This window comes from Aptenodytes patagonicus, chromosome 3 (assembly GCF_965638725.1).
Source record: "Aptenodytes patagonicus chromosome 3, bAptPat1.pri.cur, whole genome shotgun sequence".
Lineage (NCBI taxonomy): Eukaryota > Metazoa > Chordata > Aves > Sphenisciformes > Spheniscidae > Aptenodytes > Aptenodytes patagonicus.
The window spans coordinates 59,535,701-59,558,759 of record NC_134951.1 but is presented as its reverse complement, the minus strand read 5'-3'; positions in this window follow the sequence as shown (position 1 = coordinate 59,558,759).

Below are 23,059 nucleotides of genomic sequence, written 5' to 3'. Positions count from 1 at the left end.
GTCTTCATCAACTACCACATGGCAACTGGCCCACAGCAGAGCTGTGATTATTGTCACAATGCCAAATCCATCTCTTCTGCTCAGATAAATAAATAAATAAAAGGAAAGACTAAACAATTCAGAGTCATGATACGAACTATTTCCTATCTGATTCAAGAGATCCTTTGACACTAGTTCAGAGAATGAGCTGCATTTACTGTGGTTTGCAGGTTGCATGATCACATACTACAGAAATGCCACCAAAAATACACAAGGGCTGAACATAACAGCAACAAGGATTACAGAGAAGGGAGGAGATGCAGATCTGCCTGGCCACTGCCATATCACACAGCCCGGCATGTGCGTGTAAACGATACGAAACTGATGGTCTTTGAAGGGGTCAATGTTGTGATTTAACCCAGCAGGCAGCTAAACACCACACAGGTGTTCACTCACTCTGCGCCCCCCCAGTGGGATGGGGGAGAGAATTGGGAAAAAAAAGTAAAATTTGTGGGTTGAGATAAAGACAGTTTAATAGGACAGAAAAGGAAGGGAAAATAGTAATAATAATAATAACAACAACAATAATAATAGAAGAATATATAAAGCAAGTGATGAACAATGCAATTGCTCACCACCCCCTGACCGATGCCCAGCCAGTCCCCGAGCAGCGGTCACCCGTCCCCCGGCCAACTCCCCCCCAGTTTATATACTGAGCATGACGTCACATGATATGAATAACCCTTTGGCCAGTTTGGGTCAGCTGTCCTGGCTGTGTCCCCTCCCAGCTTCTCGCTGGCAGGGCATGAGAAGCTGAAAAATCCTTGACTAGTGTAAGCACTGCTTAGCAGCAACTGAATCATCAGTGTGTTATCAACATTGTTCTCATGCTAAATCCAAAACACGGCACTGTACCAGCTACTGGGAAGAAAATTAAGTCTATCCCAGCCCAGTTTTGCTTTTTTTTTTTGAAAACCCAAAGGGATATTTAGGGGAGTAGAGAGGATGGAGGCTTATATAAGCGTCTGTTTTACACTGAGGAGCGTCTGTAATTACATGAAATTATGTTTTATATATATTACCTTATTCTTGGAATGCTACTTTAGTAATAGACAAAAGTTATCTTTTTATGTCCTTCATGGAGCAACGGACAATCTGTATGCATTGCTTCCCCTTTTCCTTCTTCTACTACTGTACAGCTCTATAGCATAGGTACGCTTACGTTGTCAAGCTGGCTCGGGGTTCAGACTCACATGATAGCCCAAACTATGCTGAATGCGTACACTGTATAAATCTTGGAGCCAGCCAGCTAGATCATCAACCTTTGAAACTCAAACAGGAGGGAGAATAATGTGTGAAATGGTCTGGGCTCCCATGATTTCAAAGTCACACAGTGTTATCAGCTCCAGCCCTCTCTTGGACACAATTACAAAGATATAAGCTAAAGTCTTATGTCTGTGAGTTGTCAACACATCAAATTTCCTTCTAGCAGGATTCCCTTCTCAGTCCATCAGGGGACTCAGAGAAGGATTTTTCTTGTCACGTCTTACATCGTTTCCTGAATGATTTTCATATTCCTCAGGACTATCAGAAATGTGATATTACATAGTGTAGGAAAATCTCTCTGGTGACTTGGCTGATGTGCCTTGCTCACAAAGCTATGCTGATTGCTGGATTTGATGTAGGGAGAAATTTTCTCCCTGATGAGACTGGCAAGGCTCCCAAACAGACTGATATTATCTCTGCTTTCCTCTGCCTCATACAGCATAACTTACCTAATCAATTCTCTGCAAAATACTGCAGGGTTCTCTGATGCTGGAAACTCTTTGGTCTGTCTGGTCTTTCCTATTCCTTATCTTACAGGATGGAATTGTTCTGACCTAATGAAGGCCCTCTTGTCCTTCCTAAATTGTATGAACCCTTTAAAATACCAGTGGCATCTTCTCTATAACATGCATTTCAAAGGAACCAGAGACAGCATTAATTCTCTTAACACACAGGGAAATGGAGCATTCTTCACAGGGACACAAAAATGATAAAGGAATTAACTGTAGATCTCGGAACAGGTTTTTTTGGAAGAAGATGACAGAATACAGACATGGGACTGTTCTCTTTTTCTTCATCCTACAAAACTGTGCTGTTGTTGGGGTTTTTTTCTGAATAGTCTGAATCTCTACGGCTGGATCTCTGTGGATAAGAACACCATGAGTGTTCTCAGTTAGTCCTTTTCTCTTTGGACATTAAGCATGATCTCACCAAGAAGGCTTGTCTTGATTCAAATTCTTGAATATCAGCATTGTTAATTCCATCTGAACACAAGAAAAACCTCTTTTACCTCTTTTACTGATCAAACACTGCAACAGGTTGCCCAGAGAGGTCATAGAAATTCCATCTGTGGACACGTTCAAAAGCTGACTGGACACAGTCCTAGGCAACCTGCTGTAGCTGACCCTGCTTGAGCAGGGGTTGGACTAGGTGTTCTCCAGATGTCAATAGTTTCCTGTTCTAAGCTAGAAAGGTCTAATTTTCTTCTTCATCAGTCCTTTGTTCTTGTAGTACACAAGGAAACTGTGAGAAGATACCTTTAACATCTCTCACTGAATATATGTCATTCTTTTACATTTTCATGGCTGACTATCTCATAAGTGATAGAAAGTATTCTTTGGTTTGATTTCTTCTTTGTCACTTTCCTCCATCCTTTAAACTGTATCTTGTCATCTTTTAAATCTGTAAATTTGTAAAAGCTCATCTTTTTGCAACAATGCATATTCCACACTACATTAAATGTTTCCATTTCTGTTCAACTAAATAATTTTTTATTCTTCCTCATGTATCTAGTCTGCTCATCTGCCCACTTTTATCTGCTTTCAAGACTGATCTTAAAGTCATATTTTTTCTTGTTGGTAACTTCTTTTTAGTTTTGATTTTAAAATTATGGTATGACAAATTAAATCTCACTCTTGTTATTTCATCATGTGTGGCAACTATATTTTTCTGCTTTTGCCTCCATGTTTGTTAAAGGCCTCTTTCTGTTTAGGTGTCTGACAGACTGATTCAAAGAGCAATCATTTACCAGATCGATTATTTCTGTACCTGGTTGAAAGCATGCCTTGAGCAATTTCAATTTAATATTTAAAAGGTTCAGCTCTTAGTTGTATGCCTACATTCTTCTTTATTCTCACTGTATAAAACTCCATTTTGTGGATAGGACCCCCCGACCACGCCAAAAAAAAAAAAAAGTTAATTAATTTTTTACAAAAATACCTTCTTTAAAAAAAAGCTATTTGAAATATTTTATTCAGTACTAATAAGCAACTAAGATTATCTAGAAAGGAGTTGGAACAGGTTGCTGAGGGAGGTTGTGGAGTCTCCATCCTTGGAGAAATTCAAAAGCCATCTGGACAGAGTCCTAAGCAACTGGCTCTGGGTGGCCTTGCTTGATCAGGAGAGCTGGACTGGGTGACCACTGGAGGTCCCTGCCAACCTCAAACATTCTGTGATTCTGTGATTCTGAGTTTAAAAACACACTTGTAAAATAAAGGATATGGCTTTAAGCATGTATGTTCACAATTTTCATCTTTTTAAATATGGTTTTGTAAAACACTTTAGATAAAAGATTATAAGAATTTATTCCCATTGCTGAGCCAAAAAAAATCCAGTAATTCATTAAAAATGTGGCAGGTTTTAGTGATTTTTCTTCCTTAGGCTTTTGACTGCACATATCTTGTCTATGTCAGATCACCATGTTACTTTTTTAAAAAAACACTATTCAATATGCTATGTTTTTGTTTTTCCCAAAGGTAACTAAACATCAAAGCACACTGATTTTGCCGGTTTTTTTCTTCTCCTTGATATAGACTAAAATCATAGCTACTCTGTATTTCCTTGACAGACTATGGGGCTTCAGGCTACTGTGCTTTTTTATTTTAATTCAAGTAAAGACCCATCTTATTGGGTTTTTTTTAGAGTTATTATATTACATAATAGTATACTGTCTTTTAAATTATTTAACAACTCATCCAATTTCTGAACTACTCCTTTCACTGATGCTTGTCAGCACTTAAATGCCTTCAAATTAAGGCACACTAAACCCTCCTTTTTCCCACTGATGTTAAAACTTCAGAGAAAGTCAAGAGGCAGTCTTTCTCTGCCTCCTTCCTCTGTAGGCCACCTCAACCCAAAGCATTAATATGATCTGTCTCCTATTACATCCCTAATTTTAACCTGAAACAATTATTCTGTAGACGATTTAAAAGTCTTGATAATATGGAAGTATTCCTAAAAGCATCATCACTGAATCTGACTAAAATGTATAATTACAGCTCCCAACGCAGTGTGTTTTCCTTGGCTGTGGAGAATGCCACTGCTGTCCTTCATCGCTAGTCTCCTTTGGAAGAAATGGAAACAGGACCGATTCCCTTTTGCTCTAGGTTAGTCATGTGCCTACAATATCTATATATGGCCATTTTTTTCTGTCACATTGGCTTCTTATTCAACCATCTGTTTGTAACAATTTTTAAAATGTTTTGTACATTCTGACACAGTGCATCTTAAATAGGAAATCAATATAAAAGGGAAAAGTGAGGTGGATGAAAGAATCAAACTAATAAATACAAGTCATAAATCCAATGCACAGAGAAACTGAATGGCTTATTAAAATGGCAAGAAATGCCCTTGAGCTCACATTTTAAAGTCTCTGCTATGGCTACATGCAGTTTTATACCAGTAAAACTATTTTAGGTATGATGTTAGACAAGTACGAACCTTAGTGTAGATTTGGTCATTTTTGGACAGAAATGTTAATATCTGTAGAGTATAAAAAATGTATATACATTTTACATGGGTAGCTCTTCTACATCTCAGGTATGAACAGATATACTAGTATTTGTATACTAATGGCATATAATGCTTTAACTGTGCCAGGCTAGTTAAAACACTACTTTTCTGTGACTAGAAAAGTTCTGGTTGAGTATAATTTGTTCCAAGCCTGTTAATTTTAAAATTACTTTGTTTAAAAACTGTTTGCATCATAATGTATGGTAATAATTTAAAAGAGCTGCAATTTCTTCTTCTTCTTCCCACCCCCTTGTTTCCATCCCCTCATCATGCTTGAGCAACAATTTCACTGAATACTAGAACAATGAAATTTTCTTTTCATTTCCTGAGAAAAGTAATTATTTGGTGACAATCCCTTATAAATTTTTAATATAGCTAAGAACCTTAATTTCATAGGCTAAATCTTAGTGTGGATACTTTATGGATAATTCATAATGGCTTTAACCATGCGGAACTCTGCGCTGTTAAATAGTTTCAGCTGGATTGCCAATTGGCAGTGGCTGATGCTGTAAGGGACCTCTGATGCACTTGGTATGTTGTCTGAAACATAATTCAGTTTTGATGAACTGAAAGGAAACTTTAATAGTTTTCTCAATATACAACCTTGAGATGAAAGCCATTATACTTACCAGATCACGAATGAAGTTACTTTGTCAAAAAGGCCATTACATTATCATGACAAGAAAAGAGGGGGGAGGGAAAGAAGAGAGAAAGAAGTGAGGAAACTTATGGTCTGATTGTCAGGAACTCGTGATGCCTGCTGCTCCCATTGAGTTCAGCAGAACCTGCACATGCTTTACACTTCCGAAAAATCAGGCCATTCGGCCATTAAAAGCCAAAAGACACCAGGCATTGAAAATGCATTTACTTTCCAATTTTGCCTATACTAATCAAAATGACCTTTCAAAGCAGAGCTGGAGGGTCAGGCTTATCACTTTTGCAGGCTTGAGTAAAATTTTCCTATTTAACAGGACAATTTGCTGAAAAATGCTGTTCTAAGAATTATGTCAATTCATCTTCCTATGTAGAGTATACAGGGCTTGATTGGAGGCAATATCTGAGGTCAGCAGCTCATCACCCATTACATTTATTGAAGCAAACCTCCTAGAACCTGTTCATTCATTTCTTCTAAAATGTATTTGGGGGAAAATAAATAAAAACTCACATTTTATACTTTAAATAAATATTTTAAGAAATAAAAATAGTTCTAGTGGATAAATGCCTGAGGGTAAAGGAAACTGTGGTAACATTTCCACTGCTTTGCCTTACTAGGGGTCATTTTGTCTTTAAGGCCTCCTGCCTCTTAGAATTTTAATGAAGAAAGCAAGTTGAAATTAATGGTATATGAAACCCAAGAATCTGTACAGCGTTAAGGCAACGCCACAATGAAGAAATCATGTAGGCAGGGGCAATTCCATCACAGTCTTTTTTGCATTAGAAATCACATTATTTACACATATCTCCAGAAACTCACAGTGCTGAACAACAGGTTACAATTCAAACAGTGAAAAAAGGATCCTGATGCAAAAGATAGATATGGGAAATGGGAAACCACAGAAGAAACCATAAATGGATTATTTCTGATATCTGAAACATACGAACACCATCATCTAAATGTAAATATTAATTTCTTATCTTCCTCAGTATAACCCTGCCTCCCTAAAATACTACTATATATTTCCTGAACTTCAAGTTGGACTTCCACTTTCCAATGAGCAACTATTTAAAAAACAGAGTTAGCTACAGAACAGAGGAGTTTATCCTTTCTGCTTCTTAACATGAATATTATGATATGTTGAAATTAAAGGAAATTAGGAAATGTGAATAAAATCTATGTGCTTCCTGGTCCTAGATATCATTTAAATTCTTACAACAATATCACAACTTCAGATCTTGCAGGTGAAGAAATAGAGGCAACAAGTCAAATATTTTTTCATGCTCAAAAGGCAGAGTTACAATTTTGTGCAGGCTAGACTTTGTACATCTCTTGGAGTGGACTATCATATATGATTAAAAGAAACCTCCATGAGCAGTAATAGTGCAAGATTTTGGTACAGTTTACCATCTGGTTGTGGGGACAAGGAGGGTTGATGACCAAAATTGGCTATGTAGCATACATTTAAGCCCAAGGCTTGAATGCAAAATTTTATAATATCCAATTTAGCTGTGGATTTTGGGTTATCACTGGAGGCTGGTGGATAGGACAGCTTTTCTGATCCTGAGGGTCAATTGGACCTGTACCATGGCCACACACCAGCACTACATGGATGAAGTGGTATTCTGTCCATGAACTTCCTAGCAGGGTTGACCTAGGGCAGAGCAACGGCTCGGAAGATGCCACACTTTTGTGCTCAGGCAGCGAGGAGCAGATTGGGAAAACGTGATGCCTGCTCCCAAGTGTCACACAACTAGTATGTCTACAGGGCTGGACTCCATTCTCACAACGCAGGCTACTGCTCATGGGCTTATTTCCAGCTGACTTGTTTACTGGAAACCCAATTTATGCAGACTATTGGCAGTCTGATCTGAGCTATAACATATTGGAAACACAGTCATGCAGGTGTTAACAGTGGCAGCAGGCAACCAGTCCTCTACTTTAGAACACTTTAAAGATGAAAAGCAGAACATGTGTGCTAAAAAGGTACTAATAATTACCATTTTTTAATACCACAGCAGCAGGTGGATGTCCTGCTCAGTCTATCATGCTGGGTGCTGAGAGAATATCTAATGATATATCCTTTTCCACAGGTTTTATAAAACAGTTTCCATGAACTGAATGATTTGCTTGGTTTTGTTAGCTGTAATCTTTCCAGAATAAAGTAAAGCCTTGCCTTTCATTTTACCATGAGATGATTCCACACCACTATTGCCTAATTTGTATGAAAACTGATAGTAATCTTTCTGCATGGAAAAAGAAGTCCTGGAGAGAATGGTTATCACTTGCTTTCTGTGTGAAAGTGAAAGGGGAAAAAAAGTAGCTCTATCTGTCACCAAGAACATGTAGATTATCTATTAGGATAAGGTTTGCACCTATAAGGTTTGTGAAATGTAACAAAGGTCTTCTGGATAGGCTGTGGGATCTCTTCTATGTTGGATCTCCAGAGCAGATTAGCTAAACATCTGCCATAGATAGCTTAATTACAGTAATTTCTGCTCTGTGTAGGGACACAGGAAGGGAAGTCAGTTATGTGGCCTCTTATGCTCTATGTCTCTGTGATTCTCTGCTCTTATTTTCTACCAAAAAAAAGAAAAGTAAAAAAAAAAGTTTGTTGCAATGCAAGAAAGAAATAAAGCCAATACTCAGAAGATATCTGCAAGGTAAATGATTTATATAGCCATTTAATTAAACTACGTCTGTACTGTAGCAAGCTTTCAGTCATGCTGAATCGCAGGTTAAAACAGCCCCAGAGGAAGAGGGTAGATAGTATTTTCATAATTTCCATACACTTTTCATTACCATTTTGGAACAATATGTTTGCAGTGAAGAAATCCCAAGTTGATGGGGGATGATGTCTTTCAGGCATAAATTGCAGCAAAGTGTTAGAAGAATAGTGATGAAAGAAAAAAATCAACTGAAGAGAAATACTCTATTTAAATATGATCTTAGATGTTTGGGGGTCTGAGAGGTTTTTATTTCTTTTAATGTGTTCTTGAGAAATAAACACTGTTGCTAAATCAGTGAACTTAAAGCTAAATGAGATAATATCCTTAAAAATTAGCTGGGGGATTTTCAATATTTTTTTTAACATACCTTCCTTGGAACCAAACTTAAAATTCCTGAGAAAAATCAGATGTAGATTTACTACAACATCTTCTTAGGACAACTACTTGAATACAGTCCAACAAAAATCACTCAGTTCTGGAGACTGTAAAGTAGTGACATAAAACTTTTTACACAACAATATCAAACTTTATATGAAAGAAAAGCATACACTAAATATTTTATTTACAGTGATTTCTATAATTCCCAAGTGGTACAGAAACTTATTTTAGGAAAAAAAAAAAGAGATGTTTGTCTTTTTGTTCTTGGGTTTTTACCTCTTCATTTAACTTGTTGCTTTTGGAAATCCAATTTGAAACACTTTGAAAATTGTCCATATTTTCTCTGAGGATCATAGTTTCCTGCAGCAATTCTAAACAGAACACAGAGCTATTTTTTTTGTCAGACTTGATGAATGTAGGTTGAATTTTGTAGCAAGTAGTTTCATAAGATCAGCTTCATGAACAATGTCCTAGCAGTGCATATGACATCCCAAAGTGATAACCAGATAGTCTGAATTGAGGAGCACCCCCCACCATTTAACAAGTTAGATTTTAATATATTCTAAATCAGCTTGCTATAGAATTTCTAGGAACTTTGATTTGGAAGGAAAAAAAAAGTGAAGACAGTATCTCCATGGTTGTAAGGTACATTTTAAAAGACCCAGTAAGGAGGAGGTGTGTTTTGTGAGAGCGATAGTGTTATTCTGTCACCTAATTTAAGCTGTTCATTATGACTACCCAGTTCTCTGCAAGGAGTACTGTACCTCTCATAGGCACTTCTCCCCATACAAAGATCCCTCAGGCAGGCAAGCTGCATCCCAGGAGAGACAACAAGCTCTCTCATCTCGGAATACCAGGAGTCACAGTGATGCACTTGAACTAGATGCCCAACTTTAAGGTGGTTAAAGTAAAATGATATGAATTCACTCCTCAGTGACCTTAGTCCAGCACTATGTAACTTGTTATCACAGTTCCACAAAGCTTTATTCTGACAGAAAGTGTTTTATAAACAGTACAATGGTAACTGAAAGGAAGCGCATGTCCCTAGTGTCTTGAAGATAAGTAACCTGCTGTAACCTGTTTTGCAAACTTCTTGAACAAAGGTACAAAAGCATGACAGCTTTTTTTTTAAAGCAATAATGAAAAACTTTGCTTATTAAAGGTCATGCTAAACTAACTTTAGGAGAGATGGATTTCAGCATTATCTATACATGATGAAGGTTCAAGAAAAAATAGAATTACATTAAATTATATATATTCAATGCATGGAAATTTATTTAGGCTGATGGTTCTGGTCAGGAATTATGACTTTTGGAAAGCACTTTTGGCTTTACATTTAAAAAAAAATAATCTAAATACAGGAGGAGATGGGAATTAAGGTCTGAGTGTGAGGTGAAGAGTTGTCACAGGTAGAAAATCATGCATGAGAACTGAATGGAGCTGGAGTGAATGGAAGAGGGAGGCTCAAATGCACAGGGATTCGGAAGGGTTAAATAAGAAAGAGCAGGGGAGAGGATAGCAAAGCTCCAAGAGAAGATAACTAAGAAAAGCTGCAGGAGAAGGAAGGGAAAAGTCAGGGAAATGATAACACATGCAAGGAAGGGGAGAGAAGGTGAGAAAAATAAACAGAAATCTTTGTTAGATATGTAGTGTACTTGAGGAAAGCAGGTGCCAGAAAATAAGAAAATAGGAGTAACAAAAACATAAAAGGCAGAAGTGGCTTTTTTGTTTTTCTGCAACAGCAGTGGGCTGGACTTGGTGGTCTGTCACATCCCTTTGGCTGTGCCTACTCAAACAAAAATAAGAAGCAGGCAAATGCCTTTTTCCCCAGATGCCATGGGACAAAGTAACAAAGCTCAGCTCCCTTGGCTCCTCTGGAGTAAGCACCAAAACTCCTGTCTTCAGGAAACTGAGACTTCCATCCTTTTCTTTCAGTTTTACCTGTCTACAGTTTATTTTTTATGCAGTGTCTTTTCATCACCATGTCTGGAACACCCTGGTGGTTTATAACCGGTGGCTGGGTAAGTTAGAGCTCAGGAGGCCAGGTTTCCCACACAGCCTCTTGTTTAGGGGCCATAATTTTTCCATCACCTGAGACCTAATTTTCAAAACTGCTTTGTAAATAAATTATGGACAGAAATTGGACTCAGAACATAAGCAAGGTAAGTAATTTTAAATTAGAATTAATAACTGTTTTACTTAAGAAAGGGAAATATAAAACACAAACATTTCATAGTTTTTTCTGTTAGCAAATCTTTCTTGAGGGATTCTCAGTACAGATGGTGTACAATCAAGAATGTTTTATATAGTGCAATGAGAGCTCAGAAGACAACTGATGAAGATGTTTTTTGGTCATTGTTTCAACTCAGATATGTTATAATAATTTATAATATAAGTAGTTATGCAGTAAGTAATTATGCACAATTCTTTTGCTTATGTTGTATGCAAAAACATTTAAAACATTTTCCCTTAAGTCCCTTAAGTCTTAACAAAGAGTTAAACTCACTATAACAAAAGCATGTTTTTGCTGGAGTCTGAGACAGTGGCATTTCCAGATGGCAATTTATACCTCCTAAGGTATATATTCAAAACCGCAACCACGGACTTCCGGAGGGCAGACTTTGGCCTGTTCAGGACGCTGGTTGAGAGAGTCCTTTGGGAGACAGTCCTGAAGGGCAAAGGGGTCCAGGAAGGCTGGACGATCTTCAAGAAGGAAGTCGTAAAGGCGCAGGAGCAGGCTGTCCCCATACGCCGTAAGAAGAACGGGCGGGGAAGACGACCGGCCTGGCTGAACGGGGAGCTCTTGCTGGGACTCAGGAAAAAAAGGAGAGTTTACCGCTTGTGGAAGAAGGGGCAGGCGACTCAAGAAGAGTACAGGGATCTCGTTAGGTCGTGCAGAGAAGAAATGAGAAAGGCAAAAGCCCAGCTAGAACGCAATCTGGCCGCTGTCGTTAGAGACAACAAAAAAAGTTTTTACAAATATATTAATGACAAGAAGAGAGCCAAGGAGAATCTCCATCCTTTATTGGATGCGGGGGGGAACATTGTCACTGAGGATGAGGAAAAGGCTGAGGTACTCAATGCCTTCTTTGCCTCAGTCTTTAACAGGCAGACCAGTTATCCTCAGGGTACTCGGCCCCCCGAGCTGGAAGACGGGGACGGCGAGCAGGATGAACCCCCCGTAATCCAGGAGGAAGCAGTCAATGACCTGCTATGCCACCTGGACACTCACAAGTCTATGGGGCCGGATGGGATCCACCCGAGAGTGCTGAGGGAGCTGGCGGAGGTGCTCGCCAAGCCGCTCTCCATCATTTATCAGCAGTCCTGGTTAACGGGGGAGGTCCCGGACGACTGGAGGCTTGCCAATGTGACGCCCATCTACAAGAAGGGCCGGAAGGAGGATCCGGGGAACTACAGGCCTGTCAGCCTGACCTCGGTGCCGGGGAAGATTATGGAGCGGTTCATCTTGAGGGCGCTCACAAGGCATGAGCGGGACAACCAGGGGATCCGGCCTAGCCAGCACGGATTCATGAAAGGCAGGTCCTGCTTGACCAACCTGATCTCCTTCTATGACCAGGTGACCCGCCTAGTGGATGAGGGAAAGGCTGTGGATGTGGTCTACCTGGACTTCAGTAAGGCTTTTGACACCGTCTCCCACAGCATTCTCCTAGAGAAGCTGGCGGCTCCCGGCTTAGACAGGTGTACTCTGCGCTGGGTCAAAAACTGGCTGGACGGCCGGGCCCAGAGAGTTGTGGTGAATGGAGTTCAATCCAGTTGGCGGCCGGTCACGAGCGGTGTTCCCCAGGGCTCAGTACTGGGGCCGGTCTTGTTTAATATCTTTATTGATGATCTGGATGAGGGGATTGAGTGCACCCTCAGTAAGTTTGCAGACGACACCAAGTTGGGCGGGAGTGTTGATCTGCTCGAGGGTAGGAAGGCTCTGCAGAGGGACCTGGACAGGCTGGATCCATGGGCCCAGGCCAACTGTATGAGGTTCAACAAGGCCAAGTGCCGGGTCCTGCACTTCGGCCACAACAACCCCATGCAGCGCTACAGGCTTGGGGAAGAGTGGCTGGAAAGCTGCCCAGCAGAGAAGGACCTGGGGGTGTTGGTCGACAGCCAGCTGAACATGAGCCGGCAGTGTGCCCAGGCGGCCAAGAAGGCCAATGGCATCCTGGCCTGTATCAGAACTAGTGTGGCCAGTAGGAGTAGGGAAGTGATCGTGCCCCTGTCCTCGGCACTGGTGAGGCCGCACCTCGAATACTGTGTTCAGTTTTGGGCCCCTCACTACAAGAAGGACGTTGAGGTGCTGGAGCGTGTCCAGAGAAGGGCAACGAGGCTGGTGAGGGGTCTGGAGAACAAGTCTTCTGAGGAGCGGCTGAGGGAACTGGGGTTGTTTAGCCTGGGGAAAAGGAGGCTGAGGGGAGACCTCATCGCTCTCTGCAACTACCTGAAAGGAGGTTGTAGCGAGGTGGGTGTCGGTCTCTTTTCCCAAGTAACTAGCGATAGGACGAGAGGAAATGGCCTCAAGTTGCGCCAGGGGAGGTTTAGATTGGACATGAGGAAAAATGTCTTTACTGAAAGAGTGGTGAAACATTGGACCAGGCTGCCCAGGGAAGTGGTGGAGTCACCATCCCTGGAAGTATTTGAAAGACGGGTAGACGAGGCTCTTGGGGACATAGTTTAGTGGGCATGGTGGTGTTGGGTTGACGGTTGGACTTGATGATCTTAGAGGTCTTTTCCAACCTTAATGATTCTATGATTCTATGATTCTATGGAGGTAAGTGTCTTAGATGGATGAGATAGAATAGAATAGAATAGAATAGAATAGAATAGAATAGAATAGAATAGAATAGAATAGAATAATTTCAGTTGGAAGGGATCTACAACTATCATCTAGTCCAACTGCCTGACCATTTCAGGGCTGACTAAATTAAAATTCTTTTTCTTACTTTTGGGTATAGAGGGAAGCTGGTTAACAAGCTAGACCAAACCTCTACATAATGTTTATCTCACGCTTTAGTGAGGAAATTCTAGTTGTTTGCACATTCTTTCCAGGGGTGGGAATCACTAAAACATTTACAACTAGCTCTAATAGATCAAGTGAATGGGTTTTGTTGTTTCTTCTTTCATTTGTTTGTTTGTTTTTAAAAGCTACATCCTTTCTAAGAAATATCACTCTCAAGTATTACAAGATTTCTTAGCAACCTATGGGACATTATGCAAATACCAAGCTTAGGCATAGAAAAGCATCATTGTCAGCAATAATGAGGACTGTGACAAACTCAGCAATGAATGATTACTGGAAAGATGGAGAGTGTGCTGGATTAACACTCCGCCCCATCCCAGCCAGCTTGTCTGTGTGACAGTCACTTGCATCAAAGCAATTTCAGAGCCTGGACTTTCCCAGTATTAAAGGCTTGCTTTCCCATTAGGATCCAGATATGCTTAGTAGAACAGTTTCTTCATTGTGTCAAAACACTTTCTATCAACATTAAGAGGGCAAGTTTTTAAAGTTCTAAGGCTTTGAAAAGTGTTTTATAGTCAGGGCAGGTATTACAGTAGCTCACAACAATGCAGCAAAGGTTCTCATTTCAAAGCCATCTCTTATGGGCTCCCCTTTTTAGGATTACAGTACAAAAGGGTAACTAACTACTGACATTACATGGCCTGTATGTCTTTGGGGGATAAAAGCAGATTTTTTTGCATCAGGTAGTGATGAGCCTGCATCAGAATTGTCCTTATGCCTATTGCTCATTAGCTTGTACAGTGCTACTCTCAGCAGGAAAAGATCAGCATCTTTACTATTTCAGACAGGTACTACTAAAATTGGGCAGTACTGCTTGTTCATGATAGTCACTGGTTCCCACCTCTTCTTCTATGTATGTGCAAAGTGCTAGTTTTGAAGTACAAAATGTACAGTCCATGTTTAGGTTTTGATGCTATGTATGTTTATGTGTATACAACAATGAATAAACATGCTTTGAGTCCTGATTCTTCACAGTTTGATGAACAAATGACTAGCACACATAGGGAAAATATTTTAAATTGTTGCGGAGACATTTTCTGGTCACTCATGCTCAAGAAAATTGAACTCAAGACTGAAGAGATTCAGGAAAGCGATATTAGATGTTCAAGGGAACAGAGAGATTATTTTAGCTGAGGACACTGGGAGAGATTCGCTTATTCAGCCTAGTAAAAGGAAAACCAAGTGTGGAAACAGACATGAAATGCATACGTTTATGTAGAAACACTAAGGAGAGAGAAGAATCATTTAAGTTCTCATACTAATATGAAAACAAATAGTAATAAACTAACATCAAATATGTATAAACGGGAAATTAGAAAAAGCATTCTCCAGTTAGAAATAAACTTGGAAAAGAGGAGGGGAAGTGAATGAGGAAGCAGCAGAGAAGGATACGAATTGAGGATAAGGCAAACAACTGCAAACATATTTTTTTTTCTTGCCTCAAAACATCATGTCGATTTGGAAATAGCTTTGACTTGGGAAAAAATCTAACAGATCCAGGGATAGAGTGTAGAGAACATTGAGCCAAGTAAGAAATTATTGCTTGGTGACCTAAATAGAAGTAAGTAAGATTATGTTAGTTTCTGGCCTCAATAAGTACATATTCAAAGAATAAGAGCAGTTCACATTAGTAAGGAGAATGTTTTATATATGTATCAGCTAAAGAACCTTACTGCATTGTTTCATTATATTGTTGTATATGAATTCCTATTGATGCTCTGCCCATCTGGGAGACGTGGTTGTGAGGGAGATGGAGAGGTATCTCATCCATCAGCCAGGAATCCATGGATCAAAACACGGTGTCAGCAGAAGCATGCATTCATTTTTCTAAAATAATAATGAATAATAACATTTTCTTTCAGGTGCTTTAAAAAGGAAACTTGGCAAATTGTAGCACAGAAGATACTATCAAGTGAGTAGGATTTAACGCTGCTCACTGTTCCATGAGAACTAAACCGGCACAAACACTGAAATATTTTCCTGTGATAAGAGCAAGACCGCAGAAAAAGTCTCCCCCATCCCTGTTCTTCACCTTTCTACCTCTGCTCTTTTCCATTGCTAATCAGTCCGTTGAGCAAATTGCATCCTGAAAGTAATGCCATAGTGCCTGAGCTGCTCAGTATTTTCCTCCAAATTAAGCAAACAATCTAAAGGTTAAGCCCCACACACTTGTTTTTCTTTTTAATTCCAAGGTAGTTAGTTAAGTTATACAATCTAAGGCAAGGTGACTCTATCAGGATCTCCCACACGGCTCTTTGTTTTTATGGCAGAATCATTTAAAAAACAAAACACATAATCCATTACTGCTGACTGCTTAATGGAGAAGGAGGTGTTATGGTTTTTAAAAACAAAAAACACTCAAAAATCCAGTGAAAAGGATCTCTGTTTGTCAGAACAGATGGGTAGTGTTACATTAATGAAGATTCCATTATGTCCTTATTAATTATGAGAATACTCATGCATATTATTAAAATAGAGAGGAGAATTTGGAGATCTGTCAACAAATCACATTTAATGACTGTTTTAAAGTTTCTCTCCTACACATTCAAGCTAATTAAAACCTACAAATATAAAAGCAGAATAGTGATAATATTGGCTTAGGACTGCTGGTGAGATTAAAGGGTCTATCATGTTGTCTAACCTTCAGATATTAAGCTAGAGACAGACTTTCAAAAAAATGTTGGTGATAAGCCTTCAAGTGAGTGAGACAATGCTGGAATAAAGATCAACATGCCCAAAGGACCATGACAGTATACGATGGCTGGAGGCCTAAAGGCTAACGAAAGATAAACTCTCAACAGAAGGACTGTCAAAGAAAGTAAAAGGTATAATGAAGAAGCCAAGGCAGGAACAGAGCATATTCTGCAATAATAGTCACTATTAAAGAAAAGAAAGAAAGACTGGAAGAATGAGGCTGTGAAATCCTGCCTGATCTTCTGACTTCTAAAAATGTGTCTCCTAGAACCAGCCTTTAAAAACAAAGGACTTTGTTTCTGGTTTCCAGCGGATTATGGGAAGTCGCTAAAAGTAACTTTAACCCTTCATAATGTATTTCATAGAAAGATCGGAGGTCGTTATTTAACCACCACATGCATCACAGTATATTCCCTTCTGAATTTAGAAGGTCATGGCTGAGTCTCAGGACTTCTGGGTTATGCGCCACATGCTCCTTTTGGGTGGGTGTTAGCCATGATCCACCTTGTTCCTGGTTTTCACTCACCAAATAACTAAACTCCCTACAGCCAAACAAACCAACAAACAAGACCTAAATAGTAGTATTTCTAGCATATATTTTCACAGGGAGAAGAGTGCAAAAGCCCTGAGGAGACATATAAATGTCCTCTTTTTTCTGTCTAGAATGCTCATAGTCATTTTTTTTTGCATTACATCCTTTACATTATAAACACATACAAAAAATGGAAAAAAGTGGAATAACTACACCTCAGTCACATATTCCAAGAGCTCAAAAGACAAAGGACCCTAATCTGGGCTTTGTAGCACTACTGAATGCTCTTAGAAAATTTCCCAAGGTGGATGACATAACTAGCCCATAAATTCAGAATTGCTGGCATATCCAAAATGTGTTCATGCCAAGATTTTCAAAAGCATGCAAATACCACCACAGATACCACCATGTACCTAATGGGGTTTTAAAAAATCAGCCTAAGCAGGTTAGATACCTAACTCCTGCTAATTTTTTTGCATTACCTTTTACTTCTGAATTCTACGTGAAATATTCACTAAATACTCTATTAAACATAAGCAAGAATTACAGATGTAGCTGGTATAAATCACCTCTCTAAAATGTGCATAGAAAAAATCAACCTGCACTACACAAACTTTCCCATTCACTTCTTTCTCTACCAAACTGGACCAAATAGTTGTTTTTAAGGAAGATGATTCTCACCCTTAAGAATCTCAGATGAGCATCTGGCAATCAGCAACCAGTAAAGTAGAAAGTTATTGTATGGCAGCAAAGTTAATTCAGAGGTCTCTGTTGGGAAAAATATCCCTTTCATCACTTCTATCCCCTGTAATTGATTTTAATTATCAGTTTGGTCAAAAATATATCGGTAGGAGGGTCGGAGCTTGCAAAGAGATACCCCACTGCTTGCAAGCTAAAGGGACACAGCTGCAAAGGAAATAAAGCAGTGTAATTAAACTTTTGCCTCCTTGATTCCCTTCTTCCAAGTATCATAGATGCTATTTTTGTATTGATGAAGAACAAAATAATTAAACAATTATTTTTAGCTCTAAGAAGTACAGATTTAGAGATCCTTCTCACCCACTCCACTCCATGGGTCTCTCATGGTCTAATAGATCAGCCCCGTTTGGGTCAGTGACAAAAGACTGGAGCTAGAGATGAGAAGAGAAACAAACCAGCTCTAGGCTTAGTATTTACAGCACATGCAGACTAAGAGGAGAATTGATCTTAGTTTTTGCTTCAACTCTAATTTTATAGGTTTTCTTTGTGAAAACATTTACTCTAAGCCATATTTTCAGAGTTCAGAGGCCTATGGTCAAATAACTGAACATTTTTACACTCTTAGCTGGTAGTATATGTCCAAGAGTTGATAAATTTAATGTAAAAATGAAAGTAATATGCTGATCTCTGAGTATTTTGAAATATTTCTTCATTTAAATTATTTTCATAGTGCGCTGTGGCAAACAGTCTAACTTGCTGATATCAGTTGTCTACCATTTAAATATAGGTTATTTCAGTGAGAAGTCTTCGATAAATGACACTTTTCTCAGTGAAGATAAAATGTCTAAAAATTGTTTAACTTATGATCACTAAGTATGCTTTTTAAAACAAATGTCTTATTTTAAATGAAACGGAGCCTTCTAACAACATCACGGAGAAGTACTAATCAACATTTACCTACAACACTGTGGAAAGATGCAATGAGTATTTAGTAACAGAAAGTCAAAATTTTTTTCGTTTTGGCAAAAACTGTGAATACAACTTTTATAACTTCTTTTGTCATAAGTATTCAACAACTGAGGGTGGAAAATACAATTAAGGACTTACAGTGATGAGCAGAGACAGCTTTAGAACAGGCTGGCAAAGTTATTTCTTCCTCCTATGCACACCGAGTCATCTGGAAAGACATCTGAGCTCCTGGCAAATCACATCCTGAACCATTACCATTTCCACAGGGCATTTTAACTGAATTGGTGACTGTTCAGTTTAAATATTTCTGCAAATGCTTAAGGAGTGATACCAAGGTATTGCTGCCAATACCATTGGTTTCCTCCATCATACAACGTGGTGAAGCGTAAAGACAAGCTTTACACAGTGTCAACAAAAGACCTGCTCTACCATTCAGCAAAGAAAGCCTATCGTTTGTTTCGTGTATTAGCTCTCCCATATCTTACTTTACATCTGTTACCTGCAGCTAGTTTCTACAACACGCCAAGGCTTTTCTCTCCAAGTCTCTCTGGTTTGAGAATATTTCTCCCTACTTTATTTCATTAACACAGAAATTAAAATGTTTAGATGAGGCATGGCATATTTCAACATAGTCTGTGGTAATGGATCCCTGGAGTATGTTTGATTTTTCTTTCATGTGATGTTTCAAAATGGTAAGCAGTTACAAGATCTTTTATTCTAAGAATCTGCATTGCATATTAATTGGCTATCCAATATAGATAAGGGGCAGGGAGAAAGAGCAATCTGTCCCACACAGAAAACATACCTGAAGAAAGGAGCATCTTTTTACACAAACTAAAATAATTAAAAAAAAAAAAAAAGTTTATTTTCTTTTATGGTGGATTACTTAGTTTATGTAAAGAAACAGCCATATTCATTGTCACCATAACTCAGAAGCATAACTTCTGAGTATGTACTGAAATGATACTGTAAGGCAATGTGCTATGGATGGGAAGGATGAGAAAAAGATAGAAAAACCGTAGAAATAAACAGTCTGGAGAATCAGCTCTTCCTGCTCAGCAGCCTCTTGAAGTCAAATGCACAAAAGCATCAATCAGTAGGAGGCGTTGTTACATCGATTTTGTTTTCTTTTACTCTTACCCTTTGTATGTAAAAAAGCAGCACACTTTAAGAATCATAAAGGTTAACATAAAAGGTGATACAGAAGTTTTCAAGAATGACAGTAGTTCGGACCTTTGACTTGATAGATGCAGAAGAACAATAGAGCACAGAAAGAAGAATATTTGGAAGGGAGTCAAGCTGTTAACTCTGTCGCTGTGCAGAAGGTATGAGAGAGAATATGTTTGTGAAACAAGAGAAAGAGAAGCAATAATCTCAAATTCTTGCTGACATCTTACAAACTTCACTTTTGAATGTGTCACTGTAAGTGGCATATCAAATACAACACTATTTTGTTTGCAAAATATCTATTTGTGAAAAGACAAACAAGCAAATATTTATTTTACACAGCTATCTAAATTCTTAAAAGAGATTTATCATTTCCAAGAAGATATTGGATGATTATTCAAGTATTGTTTGGTTTACCTCTGCAAATTAGAAGTTAAATTTTCTCTCCTTTGCATAGGGTAGCATCTCTGTTCCATGAATAATCCTGAATGCAATGCAATGGATTATTGGTGGATGAAGTCAGCACTCAACATGAATGAGCAAGGCAGGTTCTAGATCAAAGACTCAAGACATTTCCCAAAACAAAGCAAGTAATTCCTGACATTCTCTTCCTCTCTACTAAGTAGAACTTGCTGTTGTATTCCAGGGACAAATGCTGAAAATGCAAACCACCTTGCAAGTACAAGAACAGCTCCCATCTGTGTTCTGCCATGGACATGGTGAAATTCATCAGGACACGATTGTCTAGCTATCCAAGAAACTCATTTTGAGGAAGAAGTGAATGAAAATAAATAAGTTATTATTTCTTTACATCTCAAGTTTTTTTTAAATTCCAGTTTAATTACAGTTTGTCTGAGCAGGGATAGTTTGACAAATGAAAACAAATCTGATGAGCAGTAATGATCTCTGTTCATACTAAAGCAGCCTTAAAATTTTTAGATATAAATGATTCAAAAGCAAATCCAAAATCATGACTGCAGTTTTACATCCTGATCACAGCCTTTGCAGAGAATACAGATTCACATTAGCAGTCCTATGTGCAGTCAACAACATGCTAAGTGCTTATTTTTCAAAATGTCTACACAAGAAATTATGGGGCAAAGAATGAGAAAATAAAGCTGTGTTTGGTAATGAGAAAAACCTACATCACCCCAAATGGAGATCATAACATTCCTACATCATGCAAGCTGTTTTCAGTATCTGTACTATAGTTCTGACACACAAAAATGCTATCGAGAGCCCTGCAAATATAGAAAGTAGAGATACCTGTGAAACTTCAGTCTGTATATTTCTACTGACTTGAGACTCACAAATTGTTATGGATTGTTGGAGTAGGGAGGGGCTTCAGTTAGCTTTAGCATGGGGCAAATGAGCAGCTTGGAAAGAGGGAGAAGCTTTTGTTTTGAATATCTCTTGTTTTTTCAGCAAATTATCTTTTTTCCACCCCAGTCTATAACATTTTGGCCACAAAATGTTGTGTAAGTGGGCAGGAATGGAAAATTCTTACTAGACCATACTGAACACTCATTAGAAAAACCCACATTTTCTTGCAGAAGGAAAACTGCTACAGTGTAACCTTTATTTAACCCCCCTACTTACCTCCCCCCCACTGAAGATACATAAGATTCAATTAAATTTTTGCCTCCAGTTATGTCAAATTTATAAAGGAAAATAAGATCTTAACAAGACTGGTTTTAAAATAGCTGCAAGTCATAGCTTTTAAACATTGGAACTTACTGTGCAATGTTCCAGACTTCTTAAGTGGATAGTCCAAATGACTCAATACTAGGAACATTTCCAATATAAACCTTCAATCTAGGTGAGATGATTTGCAATCGAAGTCGAGGATGCTACTTAAATTTTAAAGGGGTCCCCTACTTTCTCTTGGAATAAGATTGACATACTTGCTTAATAGTTTCCCGAGCTTCAGTAATTGGATTGCCTCCTCTGCATTTTTCAAGTCACAATCCATTATTTTAACATTTTAATTTGTGAAAATCCTTTGTGTTTTCTTGTTTAGAAAAGTTGGTGAAATAGCAGTCTTGGGAGTTCTGCTGTGCCTTAATTCACCATAACCCCCAACCTTTTTTTTTTTTTTTGCCTTTTTTCCCCCATTTGTTTAGAACCAGCTGGTTTAGGTCCTTAAAATACAAAATCCAAGGCTGAGAGTCATTCTATAATGTCTTTGCATCATAACATATCGTACAAAACACACAGCAGGTTTTATAGGCTCTCCATTGTCAGGAAGAATGTAGTTTCTGCATTGAATCTTAATTTCTTTTTTTTTCCCCTGAATTTAAGGCAAACACCCTCTGGGGGAAAAGAGGTCAATATTTTTAGACAAGCTCCCATAGCTTAAAAAATCTCTCTGACCTGGTTCAATACTTCAAACATTTATTGTATTAACACCTATTTATATGATATTACTTGTATGTCACAGTTGTGGAACCTTGAGTACTTATACAGTCCATCTGCAGGAGCTCATAATACATGAGGCAAAAAAAGAAGGACATGGAGCATTCTCAAGGGCAGTCTTTTGCCCTAGAGTAGGAAAAGAAGGTATCCTTAAACTCTTGAAAAAGGGAAGTGTAGAGGTAAGGAATGTGGTACTTTTGCAATTTGACTTTGCTTTGACCTCTTGCAAGTAGCAATAGTACTTGCATGATGAGGGAGCATGCGAGCCATACCTACAGCTCTCAGTAGCATGTACTTTAGGGACCCTGTACGGCTACTAACTCAATCTGATACACTCACAAGCCCCAGTACAATGCTGTATAGAGATAATAGCATCTGAATGGCAACAGCAAAATCTTGTTTTCAGGCTAATAAATGTTGCCTCATACGTTCAGGATTGCACAGTACCAACATAATATTTCTGGTTTTAGGACCAAGCCAATAACTGAATGACATAGACGCATGAGTTTCAATTAATGCTAGCTTCAGAGTCTGTGTACCTAGTACTATGGATCAGCATAAACTTCTATAAAATTATCTGGTTAATCTGGTAACGTGCTCCACAGATTTTAACTCAGAACCTCTGAAATGCAGCACTGTTGCTTAACTACAGCTCATTCTTCAGCAAAGTTACTTGAAATCTACTTTGAATTAAGCAGGTGTGAAAATGCTAAAGGAAACCATGAAACAAGGCAATGCCCCTGCCCAGTCCATTTCTGTTACTGGAACAGCAATTAAAATCAGGATTGGGAGAGTCCATCAACACCTAAATGGGAAAAGAGGAGAACTAATGTTTAAGCACATTCCATCAAACACAGCAGCCAGTCATCAACAAGCAAAAATGACTTACTGGGAGACTTGCAGTCATTATCTTCATGTCTAAAGGATATTATTTTTATACTGATACAACAGAAAAGAGACCCAACAGAAGAAAACTA